This window comes from Mus musculus, chromosome 14, assembly GCF_000001635.26.
Source record: "Mus musculus strain C57BL/6J chromosome 14, GRCm38.p6 C57BL/6J".
NCBI lineage: Eukaryota > Metazoa > Chordata > Mammalia > Rodentia > Muridae > Mus > Mus musculus.
Genome location: NC_000080.6, coordinates 63,803,720 through 63,817,881, shown reverse-complemented (window position 1 = coordinate 63,817,881; position 14,162 = coordinate 63,803,720). Strand labels below are relative to the sequence as shown.

General features: G+C 47.3%; 1 protein-coding gene and 1 long non-coding RNA gene across 5 annotated transcripts in view; one reads left to right on the top strand and one right to left on the bottom strand.

Moving 5' to 3' along the window:
- The window catches only part of Xkr6 (X-linked Kx blood group related 6), a 239,177-nt gene that overhangs the window by 27,825 nt on the left and 197,190 nt on the right, over positions 1-14,162 (bottom strand). The gene's annotated exons all lie outside the window — the stretch shown is intronic.
- Positions 1-14,162, top strand: part of Gm41175 — a 22,282-nt gene extending 8,120 nt beyond the window's left edge. The window contains exon 2 of the long non-coding RNA XR_874706.3: positions 11,825-14,162. This is a non-coding gene — a long non-coding RNA (predicted gene, 41175). The remainder of the gene's footprint in view (positions 1-11,824) is intronic.

The window sequence follows — 14,162 nt, the reverse complement described above, 5'->3', positions numbered from 1 at the left end:
CCTTTCTTTGGCCTCATGCTGTAAAATAGTATGACAGGAGTCATAGCAACCCCAGCATGTGAGCAACACACAGAGAACATTGAACATCTGGATTGTTGGCTGCCACCAGGAGCATGTGTGCTGCTGCTGTTGTCCTATCAGTAAAGATACAAAATCAACAGGAGCCATGAGGCATGAACCTAACTTCTCCATGGAAACCAATCAAAATAAGATCCTGAGAGCAGTGATGTGGATTTTCCTCCAACTTCTCCAGAAAGTTCTAGAATGGATACTTGCATGCCCTGCCTGCTTATCCTACACACAGGGCATCTGGTCTTCACCCTAGGGAACATGCATGGTTTGTGTACCAAACATTCAGAGGAAGGTTGTGTTCTGGCTGCTAGGTTGGAGTAGGAAAAGCAGTTCCTCATAGGAGTCGCTTGACTTGGGTGTAGGTTTCCAGAGGGCAGGGAGCAGGAAGTCTCACCATTGTAGCTTCTATCAGACTTATTCCTCCTGGGACACTCTGAGGAATTTTCCTTTTCTACCTCCCTCCCTCTCTCCCTCCCTCCCTCCCTCCCTCCCTCCCTCCCTCCCTCCCTCCCTCCCTCCCTTCTTTCCTTGAACTGAGGTGTTTCTAAATAGTCTAGGCTGGTCTCAAACTCACTACTATAGCTCAGGTTAGCCTGGGACTCTGAGTCATCCTGCCTCAATCTCTGGGGGTCTAACAGCTGAACTCATTTACTTTTGTTTGTGTGCATGCGCAGATGTGGTGTGTGTGTGTGTGTCTGTGTGTAGTTATGCATGGATATGGGCATGAGCATGCAGAGATCAGAGGCCAGCTTTGGGTCATATTCCTGAGGAGGAGTACACTTTATGTTTTGAGAAACAGGGTCTCACATTGGGACCTGGAATTAATAAGAAGGTTAGTCTGGCTGGCTGGCTAGGGATCCACTTGTCTCTACAGCAACTCAGAAATCACAAGGCTTTTTTTTTTTTTTTTTTTTTTTTTTTGTGGTGCTGAGGATCAAATCAAAGTCATAATGTTTGCATGACAAAAACTTTATTGACTGAACCATATTCCTAGCCCCTGAATTCATTCATTCATTCATTCATTCATTCATTCATTCTCTCTCTCCCTCTCTCTGTCTCTGTCTCTCTCTCTGTCTCTCTCTCTCTCTTTCATTTTTCAAGAAAGGGTTTTCTCTGTGTAACAGCCCTAACTGTCCTTGAACTCATTTTGTAGACCAGACTAGCCTCAAACCCACAGAGATCTGCCTGCTTCCACCTGACCCAAGTCCTGGAATGAAAGGAATTCCCATATTATCCTGAAGACCAATGACTGTGCAAAGTAGGAGAGCGTTCTTCCGGCTACCTGGTGCTGCCTGCTAACTCTGTCTCTTCTCCATGTTGTTCTTCTGACAGCTGATTTTTTTTAAGTTCTCAAGGTCATTCATAATGAAGGTCATTGGCCTGCTTCGATGGCAGAACCTGTTCTACTTCCTAGCTATTGGCTCCTTGGGCCCTGGAATGACCTGCTTTTTCTTTGGGAGTACAAATAGGCCTCCAAGTCAAAGGCATGCATCTGGCTAGAGCCTGGGAATGGGACTGGCAAGCAGTATGGGGTGTAAAGATGGCCGTTTACCCACACAGAACAGGGACTGTATAGAAAAGAGGGTGGCCTGGAGATGTCCAAACCCTCATCCCACTACTTTGTGAGCACATCACCAAAAGTTTTCCAGCTCTACCCAAGGCTATAGCACATCTCTTTCATCCAAAATTGGTGGAGGGAAAAGGCCTTATTCCATCTCATAGAAGAGCTGAGAAAAGCCAGGCTCATAAGACTCTAGACAGGAAATAGTTTTCTCTCTGGAAGTTCACTAGACAGTGACCTTTATCCTCCATGGTCTTAAGAGTCAATGGTACAGGTATCAGATAAGACCTGTTTTCAACCCATGGAACACATCTAAACTCAGTTGTAATGCTGGACATATCGTTGTTAATTGATGGATGGTTTGGCCAGGGCACACTTACATCTTTTCTTTGGATAAAGTTTGTGTACTCTCCAACCCATGGAACTGTTACTTCAATTGTTTGATGGCAAGATTAGCTGAGGGCAGCCAGATGATGGAGGTGATGCAGAAGGAGATGACAAACCAGGACAGAAGGGACACACAAACACAGAAAGGGATCACATGAGGGTTCAGCAAAGGTACCACTGGAATTCTAAGGAGAGAGGCCTCAGGAGAAGCCATCCATCAGCATCTTGATGCAGAATTCCAGTCTCTCAAACTGTGAGGAGTTTGCTATGGCAGCTGTTCAGCCTGTGGCACTCTGTGGTGGTGATCCTGCAGAACTGGTGTGGTTTTTTATTGACTTCATTTTCCAAAAGGTATTTTGAATTTATTTGAGTGTGTGTGTCTACATGTGTACCATGTGTCTACAGATACCTAGAGTGGCCAGAAGAGGGCAGCAGAACCCCTGGAATGCATTTTCAGGTAGCCATGAACAATTAATTCAGTATGGATGTTGGGACCCCCCAACCCTGGTCACCTCCAAGAGTAGCAAGTATTTAACCACTGAACCACCTCTCCAGTCTCTTACTTCATTTTTTTAAATAAAGAAATTTAAGAAAATGTTCCAAATCATGCATCTAGCAGAAGACGACACAGGATTGGATCTTGAAAGTGACCCATGCCCTAAAGCTCCTAGACATTGCTGGTCTTTATCAGGGGCTGAGTGAGTGGTAGAAAATTAGGCTTGAAGATTTGAATCTTGCTGGAGTGGAAGACAATGTAAGCTCTGTGGGAATCCATGGGAGGCTCTTGAAGTCCCTTGAGCATCCTCAGGAGATGAATACCCAGACTACAAAGAAAGCAGCAACTCTCACAGATTCCTCTGTGGCCACTGTCCTTTCAGGAGATTACCCGGAGGCTACAATGGGCTCTATTACCTGGAAGAAGCACAGGGTCACTGCTCTGCAGTGGCTCCCTGAGAAGATTTCTATCCCTGAGGTCAACCTAAAGGTCAACATGTTCCCCTGAGCAACAAAAGTTCACAAAAGGCTTGGGAGGCCCCAGGAAACCCCCTCGCTAGGCCTGGGAACATCAGAGGTTTCTTCTCACTCAGAGCTTGGCCACTTGGTGCGTGCCTGAGATCAGGCCGAAGACTGTTAAAATGCTTCATGTTCAGCTATGACAAGTTCCCTGTGGTGAACTTCATGGTTCACTCCCTGCCCTGATACAGAGCAGGAAGTGAACTTGTGGCTCCCACATGGAACTAGTCGGTGGAAACGCAGTCAAATGAGCTGGAGAGCGTTTAGGCTGTGGTCTCCTGGGGGTAACTGCCCCAGCAAAGGCTTAGAGAGAAGGCTTTTGGACACTGACATCAGGGTTCCACGCTAGTCCCAACCAGTCCTACAATGCAGTAAGTGACACATGGGGACAACTGTGGGGGAAGACCCAGCTTGGTATTCTCAGGACCACTAGAGCTTTTTGAGAGTGGTTGAGTGAAGAAGGCATCTGGGGAAGGTCGGACTGAAGTCCAGATGGGAGGGGTGGTTTGAAAGAAGAGGAGGTGTGTGGGAGTTGCCTGGCAGCAGCAGGGAACTGGGCCATCAGGGGAAGCTGAGCTCTGAAGGCAGTCCTGATGCCCACTGGGGCCGACCAGTCAGAGAATGGCAGCTCAACACGCCTCTGGAAAGGGAGCCCAGGACACAGGAGAAGTCCTTAGAGGAACAACTTGGAATATGTTGGAAAGAATGTTCTAGTAGTCTCTGTCAGCACTCAGTGAGGAAGGCACCTTTGGAAATAAACTCTTATATTAAGACGCCTTTAAAATACCCTCTCCACCCTCTTTTTAAATCCAGCTAAAATTCTTTGGGAGGAAATAAAATCCTTAAAGGTGTTCCTGTTGGTCACTTCTATAGTGAAACTTAAGCATGCCCAGGGGGCAGGTGTGCTCCTGAATGCCATCCTAGGACACAAGCTGTACACATGCCTCAAATATTCCTGTCTGTCACTTTCCAGTGTGTACTCCATGACTTTGAACTAAGCCTGCAAAAAAGAAAAAAAAAAGAAAAGAAAGAGAGGAAAAGTCTGCCATCTTTTCCCTTGAAATAAGACTTTAAGCCAACTCAAGAATGTGCTCCCTAACAGAGAATGCCCAAGAATGTGCCCACCCTTTAACGCAATGGCTCTCAAGCTGTGGGTTGCCTCCCCTTGCAGCAACTGACCCTTTCACAGGTGTCACATAACATATATACACTGCATATCAGATATTTACATCATGAGTCATAATAGTAGCAACATTACAGTCATGCAGTAGCAACAAGAATGATTTTGTGGTTGGGGGTTACTACAGTATTAGAGGGTTGAAACTTTAGGAAGCATTAGATTGGGGGACACTACAGCATGAGGAACTGTATTAGAGGGTTGAAACATTAAGACTCTAACAGATGTGTAGAGGCTCTGTAAATAAAATCCTGTGCCTCCCTTTGGCTGAAGAGGGCATCGCTTTGCATGTGCTCCATGCTCCCTCTACCTGTTGCAGCTATGAGTCTCTCTCTCCACTCTTATCTTGTCTGCTTGGCTCTGGCTTGCGGTCACTAGCATGGGGACCCATCTGCAGCCCTGGGAACACCTAAGGAGGCCAGCTGGAACTTCTGAATGGGTGAGGGGTGTACTGCAGAGCTTCAACTTGCCATCAGCTTCCCTCCTCTGTACTTTGCTGAGTGCCTTAGCCTGATCCCACGGGGAACCACAATACTAGAAAAACATTCTGAGATGAGGTGAAGTGGTATTGAGGGCAGAGCAAGGATCATGGTTGGAGAAGGGACCCCCACATACACACACTCCATTTTTCTCCTCTTTCTCCAGCTCTTTCCTGCTAATGTGGAGCCATGATCAGGACACAGTAGTTCTCAGAGGTCAGCTGTCGGGACCCCAGATCCTAGTCTATCAGTGTCTCACTTGTTTCTTGCCCTTTGCCCTTGTGAGAGATAGCCTTACTTCCCATCCTGTCCCCAGCTGTGAGACCTCTCCCAGGTGATCAACCGTGGGCTGCAGGTGACTGAGGGCTGGCTCTGAGATTTGGTGGCATTGGGTGGGCTCTGTCCTCTGTAGTGCCCCACTAGGAGCTAGCTTCCCTCGCTCCTCCTGCTGCCTGCAGTCTTGATGGCAGCCTTTCATCCTGGGGTTGCTGCCCCTGTTTCACTAATGAGGAAAGCATGGCCGCAGCAGAGACTGCCGTGGTCCCAGCTACACTGACACTGCTCCCCTGGCTCATATGTCTGGCATTTGTACCCCAACAGGCTGAGACTCTGAGATTCCCAAGGCCAACCCTTATCCTTAACTGAACGTTTGACCCTCTGCAGGCCAAGGACACTGGCCACCTCTCAGCACTGGCTCTCCTGCCGATGAAGAGCCTTTGCAAGCATCCACCGCCTACTCAGCCAGTCCTTGTTTGTACCTGTCTTACACGGAATTTCCTCCCTGGGCAATCTCACTTTGTCTCTCAAAATTCCTCCATTTTCCTGCATTAAAAAAAAAAAAAGCTTAGTGTCTTTTGGGGAAAGGTCCAGAAAAGGACAAGGTGGTTGTGCCCCACCAAGTCACCAAGAACCCAGCTGACAGAGGTAAGAGAGCTCCAAACCCATCTCCTCCTGAGACACCTGAGGTAGAGAAAAGAAGCATCATAGGATATGCTCAGATGTGGAGTGACTCCGCCAGCGTCACAGCTGGTAAGCCAGAGAACCAACACTGGAGCCAGGGCTGGGTCTCCCCCAGTGAGTTAGGGTCAGCGTAGATACAGCAATTTTTTATTTGTATAATGGTGGCTGTTATGCCCAAGGCTTAAAATTACCACATGGAAACATACTCAGCACAGACACTGGTACATGCTACTAACCAGGGATCTCCCAGATGTCCAGAGGGCCTAGTCAGCACCCCACCAATCACGACCCACAATTCCAGCCAGCACCCCTACCATCAGGACCGACCATCCTTCTTGGAAATCTTGGTAGACGTATATGTAAATAAGGACAGTCCCACTTGGGGACAAGCCAGATCTATCTCTAGAAGCACTGCACTCCCTGGTCACTAGACAGAATTCTGTCCCACCAACTTCACCCATAAAATAATGATCCAACATTCGTGTTTATGTATTAGTGTCTTTTAGTTTGGCTATCCCACCTCAGCTGCCTGGTCATCTCTGTGAACACTGGCTGTTTGGCCTGCAGAGTTGAACACCCACCCCATGAGGTTCTCTCTGAGAGTCTGCACTTGGAGAGTCTGACACTTCTGCTCTGTCTTTCTTGCCTGGACTTTTAGAGTGCACCTCCCACAACTGGTCTCCCTGAATTTGTTCTTGTTCCCACAAACATTCCAGAATAGCCAGCAGCTGTTCCCTGGAGACCCACAGCTCACAGGCAGCCAGGAGAAGTTAATCATATGCCGTCAAAGCCACAGAAGTACCCAGGCTTTCAAACCACTGCATGGTGGCCTGCAGTGACTGGTGGGCCACAATCCTCTATTACCCCTGTGGTCTTCAGATGGACCTTCAAGGCTCCACTCAGTGTGGGCCACCTCAGAGTTATGCATGCACCGCCAGCTCCCAGCCACACATCTCAGCAGTCCATCTACAGGGGGCCCAGATATGGAAGCCTTCATAAGTCCCCTTGTCCGGTCTAGAGTCCACCCATGCCAACCCCTGCAGGATCCCTGCACCCCAAGGCACTGTCTCTGTTTGAGGCCCTCCCAAGTATTTATACATTTGTAGCAAAATGTCACCTCACTGAGATGGTCCCCAAACACCATACTCAAAACTACAGCCTTTCCCCTGACCCTCGCCCCTGCCCCAACGCTTTCCTCTTCCACCATTTATTCTATCTTGTCATACAAAAATGCTAAATCTTCTTTGCTGCTTTGCTTGTGAGTAAAGGTTAGCTCCCGAGGGCAGAACCCAACACTGAGGGATTTCTCTAGAATTATGTGCAAATCTTCCTCTGCCTAGGTGCTTTTTTTTTCTCTCTCTCTCTTTCCTTTCTTTCTTTCTCTTTCTTTTCTTTCTTTCTTTCTTTCTTTCTTTCTTTCTTTCTTTCTTTCTTTCTTTCTTTCTTTCTTTCTCTCTCTCTCTCTCTCTCTCTCTCTCTCTCTTTCTTTCTTTCTTTCTTTCTTCCTTCCTTCCTTCCTTCCTTCCTTTCTTTCTTTCTTCCTTCCTTCCTTTCTTTCTTCCTTCCTTTCCTTTCTTCTTCCTTTCCTTTCTTCCCTTCCTTTCTTTCCTTTTCCTTTTCCTTTTCCTTTCCTTTCCTTTCCTTTCTTCTTCCTTCCCTTCCTTCCTTTCCTTCCTTCCCTTTCCCTTTCCCTTTCCCTTTCCCTTTCCCTTTCCCTTTCCCTTTCCCTTTCCCTTTCCCTTTCCCTTTCCCTTTCCCTTTCCCTTTCCCTTTCCCTTTCCCTTTCCCTCTTTCTTTCTTTCTTTCTTTCTTTCTTTCTTTCTTTCTTCCTTCCTTCCTTTCTTTCTTCCTTCCTTTCCTTTCTTCTTCCTTTCCTTTCTTCCCTTCCTTTCTTTCCTTTTCCTTTTCCTTTTCCTTTCCTTTCCTTTCCTTTCCTTTCTTCTTCCTTCCCTTCCTTCCTTTCCTTCCTTCCCTTTCCCTTTCCCTTTCCCTTTCCCTTTCCCTTTCCCTTTCCCTTTCCCTTTCCCTCTTTCTTTCTTTCTTTCTTTCTTTCTTTCTTTCTTTCTTTCTTTCTTTCTTTCTTTCTTAACATGTAAGTCCACACAGCTAGCTTCAGATTCTGCCGTGTGTACCCCAGGGAAGGGATTTGATCCACTCAGCCTCCACGATATCTGACTTGTCTTAACAGTGGGAAGGGGTCCTCCAGAGAAGCCACCTGCCTGTGCCTTTGTATTTCAGGAAGAAGCTCTTAGAAGAGAGAAAGAGAAGGGTGCAAGCCTGTACTGAAGGCATCCAACGCATCACGTGCTATGCCAAAGCCTGTGTTATTTCCCTCTTCTGAACGATAATCTCTAAGCCCTTATTGGTGTCTCCACTTTCCAGATCTCAGGCTCAGGGAGGGAAAGGAACTGCCCATGCTTTCTGGGCTCAGCAGGTCTTTGATTTGATGCTTCAACATTTCTGGCCTCGTTGTCCCTGGAGATAGCAGACTTTGTGAGCAATGCTTCCAGGTACAAATCTGAGCAGAGAAAGCCCACCTCTTCCAGGAGCTCTTACCCTCCGGTCCACTAGCCTTCTGCCCCCATTCCCCAGGCCAGGGACAGAGACATCACTTTTGACTTGGGGAGTGCATATAATTCATGTCGGCCAACTCTGAGCTGTTCTGCCTGCCTATATGCCTACTGTTCCTGTGGAAGCCACAATAAGGGCTCTTGGCAACCCTTCTCCTTTCCTGCCCCGCTTTGTTGCTGCCTCCTGGTCAGAACAAGGCTCCTTGTACTTCAATCCCCAGAGCACAATGACCTTCTCTTTCTAGATCTGTGAGTTACAAACTCTTTCTTTCTGGTATGTATGTGTGTTCATGTATGTTCATGTGTGTACACATGTGTGTGGACACCAGAGTTTGCTTTCAGATGTCTTCCTCAATTGCTTACTATTATTTTTCTAAGACAGTCTCTCACTGAGCCTGGAGCACACCAGTTGGCCTGGTTGGCTGACCAGCAAGCCCCAGAGGCCCTCCCATCTGTCTCCCCAACGCTGGGAGCACATGCACAAACTGACATGTTCTCACATGAGTGCCAGGTAAACTCAAGTCCTCGAGCTTCAACAGGAAGCATTTTACCAACTGAGCCATCTCCCTGGCCCCTGGAACCCTTTTTAGAGGCAGTTTGCCTTCTAATGTGCTGTCTCGCCATGCTTGGATCATAATAAAATATATCCCTTAAACCAGTTAAACTAGTAAGCTATTGGGTAGGAGGATACAAGCCCAGAACACCCAACTCCAAAGTCTCATTTGCCTTAAGCTACAATCCAAAGAGCATTGTAGTTTCTTCCCCCCAGTGGGACAGAGTCAGGACTTGGTGAGTCAACCTGCTCTCTGAGGCAGGAAGGCAGCATGCTTGCTCCCAACATAAGCACCAGAACCAGCCCAGAGCTGCCTCTTTCCTCAAAGACATGCTGGGCTTGCGCCTGTACAAGTTGGGCCAGATTCTTCCTTTGAGCACCATGCTTCCAGATAGAAGACTCAGACTCAAAATATATCTTTACAAATACCTTGGTCATATACCTAGGCTCTTCTCTGACTAGATCATAACTTAAAATAACCCATTTATTGTAATCTATACTCTCCTATGTGGTTGGTTACCTGTCTCAGGTACCATGCATCCATCTGATCACATCTTCCAGGGCAAATCTCTTGCACCTCACACTCTCCCAGAATCCTTTCTGCCTCCTGAATATCCCACCTTCTATTCTATTCTATCCTATAGGCCATAGGTGTTTTAATTGACAGGTGATGCATCTATACAATATGCAATATATTCTCTCTACACATGCCCACCTCCTCAACTGTAAAAAGTCCCTGGTGATTGACAGCTCTCCTTGAGGTTACTATTTTTAAGAGTGGAGTAAAAATGGCAGGACTGGCTTAGCTTAGCACCCAGCACAGAGGAAAACTGGATGCCCATGCAAGGCACGTAAACAGACACATAAGCCACGTGTATGTGCCATGCTGTCTTGAGGTCTTGCTGCTGCCTCAGCTTAGATACACTTCCCCTGCTTTTTTTTTTGCTTGCCTACTTCCTACCCATCCTAAAAGCTCAGCCTGGTCTTTGCCTCCTCCTTGGACATCCCTCACATACTCTGGGATGCACAGTAGAAACCACTTCTGGCCTTGTCTCAGCACCCCAAACATTATTCCTCCATTGCTTCTACTTCAAAACCACTTTCTGGAGACTGCCCCACTCCATCCTTGAACTATGACTCTCCTTTAGACAGAATTGATTTTGGATGTGTGTGTGTGTGTGTGTGTGTGTGTGTGTGTGTGTGTGTGTGTGTGCATGAGCATGTATGTTTGTGTGTATGTGTACATGTTCACAGATACAAATGCACACACATGGATGTATACATGCATGTAGAGGCTAGGAATTGACATAGGGCATCTTTCAGTCACTTTGTACCTTGGTTTTTACACAGGCTCTTTTATTGAGCCTGAAGCTCCTATTCAGCCAGACTGGCAATCCAGTGAGCTGCAGGGATCCTCCGAATTCTGCCTCCTTAGCGCTGAGGTTACAGGTATGCACTGTCATGCCTGGCTTTTTTTTTTTTCCTATAAGTGCCAGAAATCAAACTTGACTTGCTGGGTCATACACCCAATGCTTAGCTTTTACTTCTGAGGAGAGGAAAGCCGTCTTATCCACTCCTATAGGCGCTGTGCCAGCCGAGTAGCTGCCCAACATGGTTCCTGAGCAAATGCCTCACACACACTGTTTCCTAAGCAATGCCAGAAATGCAGGCTCTGGTAAGAAAGCTGCTGATTCCCTGGCCGAGGGGTGCCATGAACGGACACCTGGAGTTTTTCAAGGCTAGTGGGCACGGTTGTCTTAATTGCTCACTTAAGTTTACCTCTCCCACTGCTTCAGTTTCCAGTGGCTGCTGGAACAAAGGACCACATGTGTCCTGGCAGAGAGCAACCACATTCATCACGGCTCAGTTCTGGAGGCCAGGGTCTGATTTCCGAAGCGTTGGCAGGACTGAGTGCCAGCTGGAGGCTCCAGAGAGAGTCTGCTTCCTTTGCCTCTCAGTTTCTGGAGCTGCCCACATCCCTTGGCTGCTGTCCCCTTTCTCTGTTTTCAAATTCAGCATTGTGGCATCTTTATGACTTTCTTTCAGCTTTCACTGATGCATCCTCTCTGTCCCTCTGACCTGCCTCCTTCCTAACTGGGACAACCAGATGATCAGATTCATCTTCTTAGTCAAAACTCTTCACAGCACCAGCGAAACCCATTTTGCACATAGAACATGTCAGCTATAGGTTCAAGGTTAGGAGGGAGACACCTTGGCTAATCATATTCAGTCAACATTTACCATCATTCACTAATAGCCAGACAGTTATCCCCAGATGGGGTGATTTTGTCCCACATCAGGTGTCAAGGTAATGTCTGGGGACATTTTGGTTTTGACAACTCAGGGTACAGGTATTAGAGAATGGGAGGTCTCCAAGCATCCTGCACTGAACAAGCAGCCCCTAGAGATGAATCATCTGCCCCTAGACCTAATCACACTGAGGTTACGATGCTAGCACTTTCCCATACCTTTCCATGTTCTGTAAAGTCAAACAAATGGAATCTGGCACCAGAGATAGGTGGCTACCCTGAAAGAGATCCATGAGTGTGGATACAGAGACATCGGGACAGGACAGATTGTCTCTTGCCTCTGACAAAGAGTGGCAGGTTCCTCTGATGGTAAGTTAGTTTGTTTGTTTGTTTGTTTTGGGGACAGAGTGTATACATAGTTCTGGCTGTCCTGGAACTCACTATGCACACCACTTGCCTCTGCCTCCCAAGTGCTGAGATTAAAGGTGTACACCACCATGCCAAGTGGTCTTTCTTTCTTTCTTTCTTTCTTTCTTTCTTTCTTTCTTTCTTTCTTTCTTTCTTTCTTTCTTTCTTTCTTTCTTATCCTGGTAATCATCTTGATTATCAACTTGATGAAACTCACAATCACCAAGGAAGCAGGCCAGTGCACATGTCTGTGAGAGAGCTTCTAGTTGTGGTTAATTGACATGGGAAGGCCCAGGCTAAGTATGAGCAGCACCATTTTATGGGCTGGGGTCCCAGACTGAACAAAAAGGAGAAAATGAGTTGATCATCAGTATTCATCTCTACTTCCTGATAGCAGACACAGCGCCGCATGCTTCTGCCACCGTACCTTCCCCACCGTGACAGACTGTGTGCACTTAAACTGTGAGCCAGAATAAGCCCTTCCATCTTCAAGCTGCCTCAAGCCAAACAGGCAAAAAAACCAATAAAGTTCCTGGGAGACATCCATGGCCCTGTCTTAGCCACACACCCTCCATTGCCTTTCTCCTCTGGCTACCACAAAGCTGGAGGTGGTAGGAGACACCCATGGAGCTCTTCTGGGCACTGGAACTCAGTGAGTTGCTCGAAGAGCCACTCTGGGAGCATGGTGCACCTCAAGGAGGGAGCACTCTCCCCACAAGGAGCTTGAAGGTCAAATAACAGCATTTAAAGGACTCACAGAAGAGCCAGATGCACATTTCCCTGGATCCTTCCTCCCAAAATGTCATCAGGAATATCAAAACACCACCTCTGCAGCCAGCTGGATAAAGGCAAGCCTCTGCCTCAGAGACTCTAAAACAAAGGTCAGTTGCTCAGCTGCATGGCACAGGGCTTGCGGGTGCTGGGATCTGGCTGGCTGAAACACATCATACAGGCCCTCTTCATCTGCCCTCCCTGCCCAGTCTAAGAAACCCCTTAGACTGAGCAAAGAACTCGACTGCCCAATACCCTGTGGCTCCAAAACATGGTAACATTTGAATGGGGTCTAAGAAATGTCCTGGAAGGAACACGGGTTCTGCCACATGATATCTAGCTTGAGTGTAGAGCCTTATAATCTTGGGCAATGAAGCTACTAAGACTCAATTTATCATTTGTGAGCCAGGGATAAAAATACAGGCTTTGAATATGCAATGAATAATGAATCTTTGCTTTTATATAGCTGTGTGTGCATATATATATGTATGTGTATATATATGTATATATATAATTTCTATATAACACACACATATATAGCATGCATAAATATACAAACTAAATATATATAGAGAATGCTTATAAAGAGTATAAGCATATGTTGTCTTCATATTATATATATATATATATATATATTGCATATGTTCTTGAAATCATATTCATGTACCTATTTATTTTTGCCTGTATCCACTAGAATGTGAGCCCTCAGAAAGCAGAGACACCTCTGCTGTGCCCATCATGGCACCCTGAGTCCAGTCCTTGGAAGTCTTTATCCCCTTGGCATCCCCCATGAGCAGATAACTGCAGAGAACGTCATTCCTGATACAGAAAGTGGGAACACGGCTTAGAGCAAGGCTGAATACTGAGAACTGCTTTTGCTCTGGGACCTAAGTCCTTGACACTAGGAGTCCTGGAAGAATCAGGCAAGCTTTTGATGGCATAGTGTTAACATCAGCCATTGCACTGGGCACTTCATTGGTATCAGGAGCTGAAGTGTCACCCACTCCTCCCCAAACTCCTGGGGATAGGAAGGATTGGCTGTAGCTCACAAAAGGACCACTGAGGGAGTGACAGAAGGACCCTCATACCCGAGGGCCACAGCTCCATGAGGACTGGTGCTAAGCAAGGTCAGTGCTCACAGGGGACAGAACCTTTCTTCTAGGTGACAGTCTCCAGCCCACCCAAAAGATGAGTAAGACCCAGCTCATCTTGGCAGCAGCAAGCCCTGGGCCCGGGACACTGAGATGCTCCCTCGGAATCTTCGGGGTGGGAAGACTCTCCAGAAGCTCAGGACTCTGCAGTTCTCCCCAGGACTGTGCTGCACTGGCTCAGAATTCCTGCATCTGATGTGTGCATCTGGCCTCACAGTTGAGTAGCACCCCCGCCCCACCCCTTGAAGACTTCCTCACTTCCTTTTCCTTAGCATCAGCGATGGCCAGAGTGCAGAGACACTCTGGGAGTCCCTGCTGCCCTCCTTCCTGTGGCTGATGCCCAAAGGAGAGCTGAGAGTCTACCTGGCGCCCTTCCCAGCGGCTAGTCCAGTGGACTTCAGCAGCAATATTTCATGCCTTCTCTCTGCAGACTCTCACCACAGAGCTGATCTGTGCAAGCACAGCTTCCCACCTACCCCATGAGAACCCTGGGGTGCCAGGGACATAGACTGAGGTGACCCCATTCTTTTTGGCCTTTGCTGTTAAGTTTAAACGTCATTAAAGATTCTGCAAGCACGCTTGATCTCAGGACTCAGCCCTGGATCCTCCTCAATTCTGCGACACCTTTTTCTGTATTTGCCAAGGTTCTCTCCCTTGTACTTCTTGGCCTCAAGGTGACCTACTGACCTCATGAATCGTCTTTTACAACTCCACTGCAAGCTGCAAGAAGCGCTGCTGCCTTTCCCATCCCTCCCTGGCTTCATTACACACAACACTCTCTAAGAGAGAAAATTAAATATTTGCTTGTCA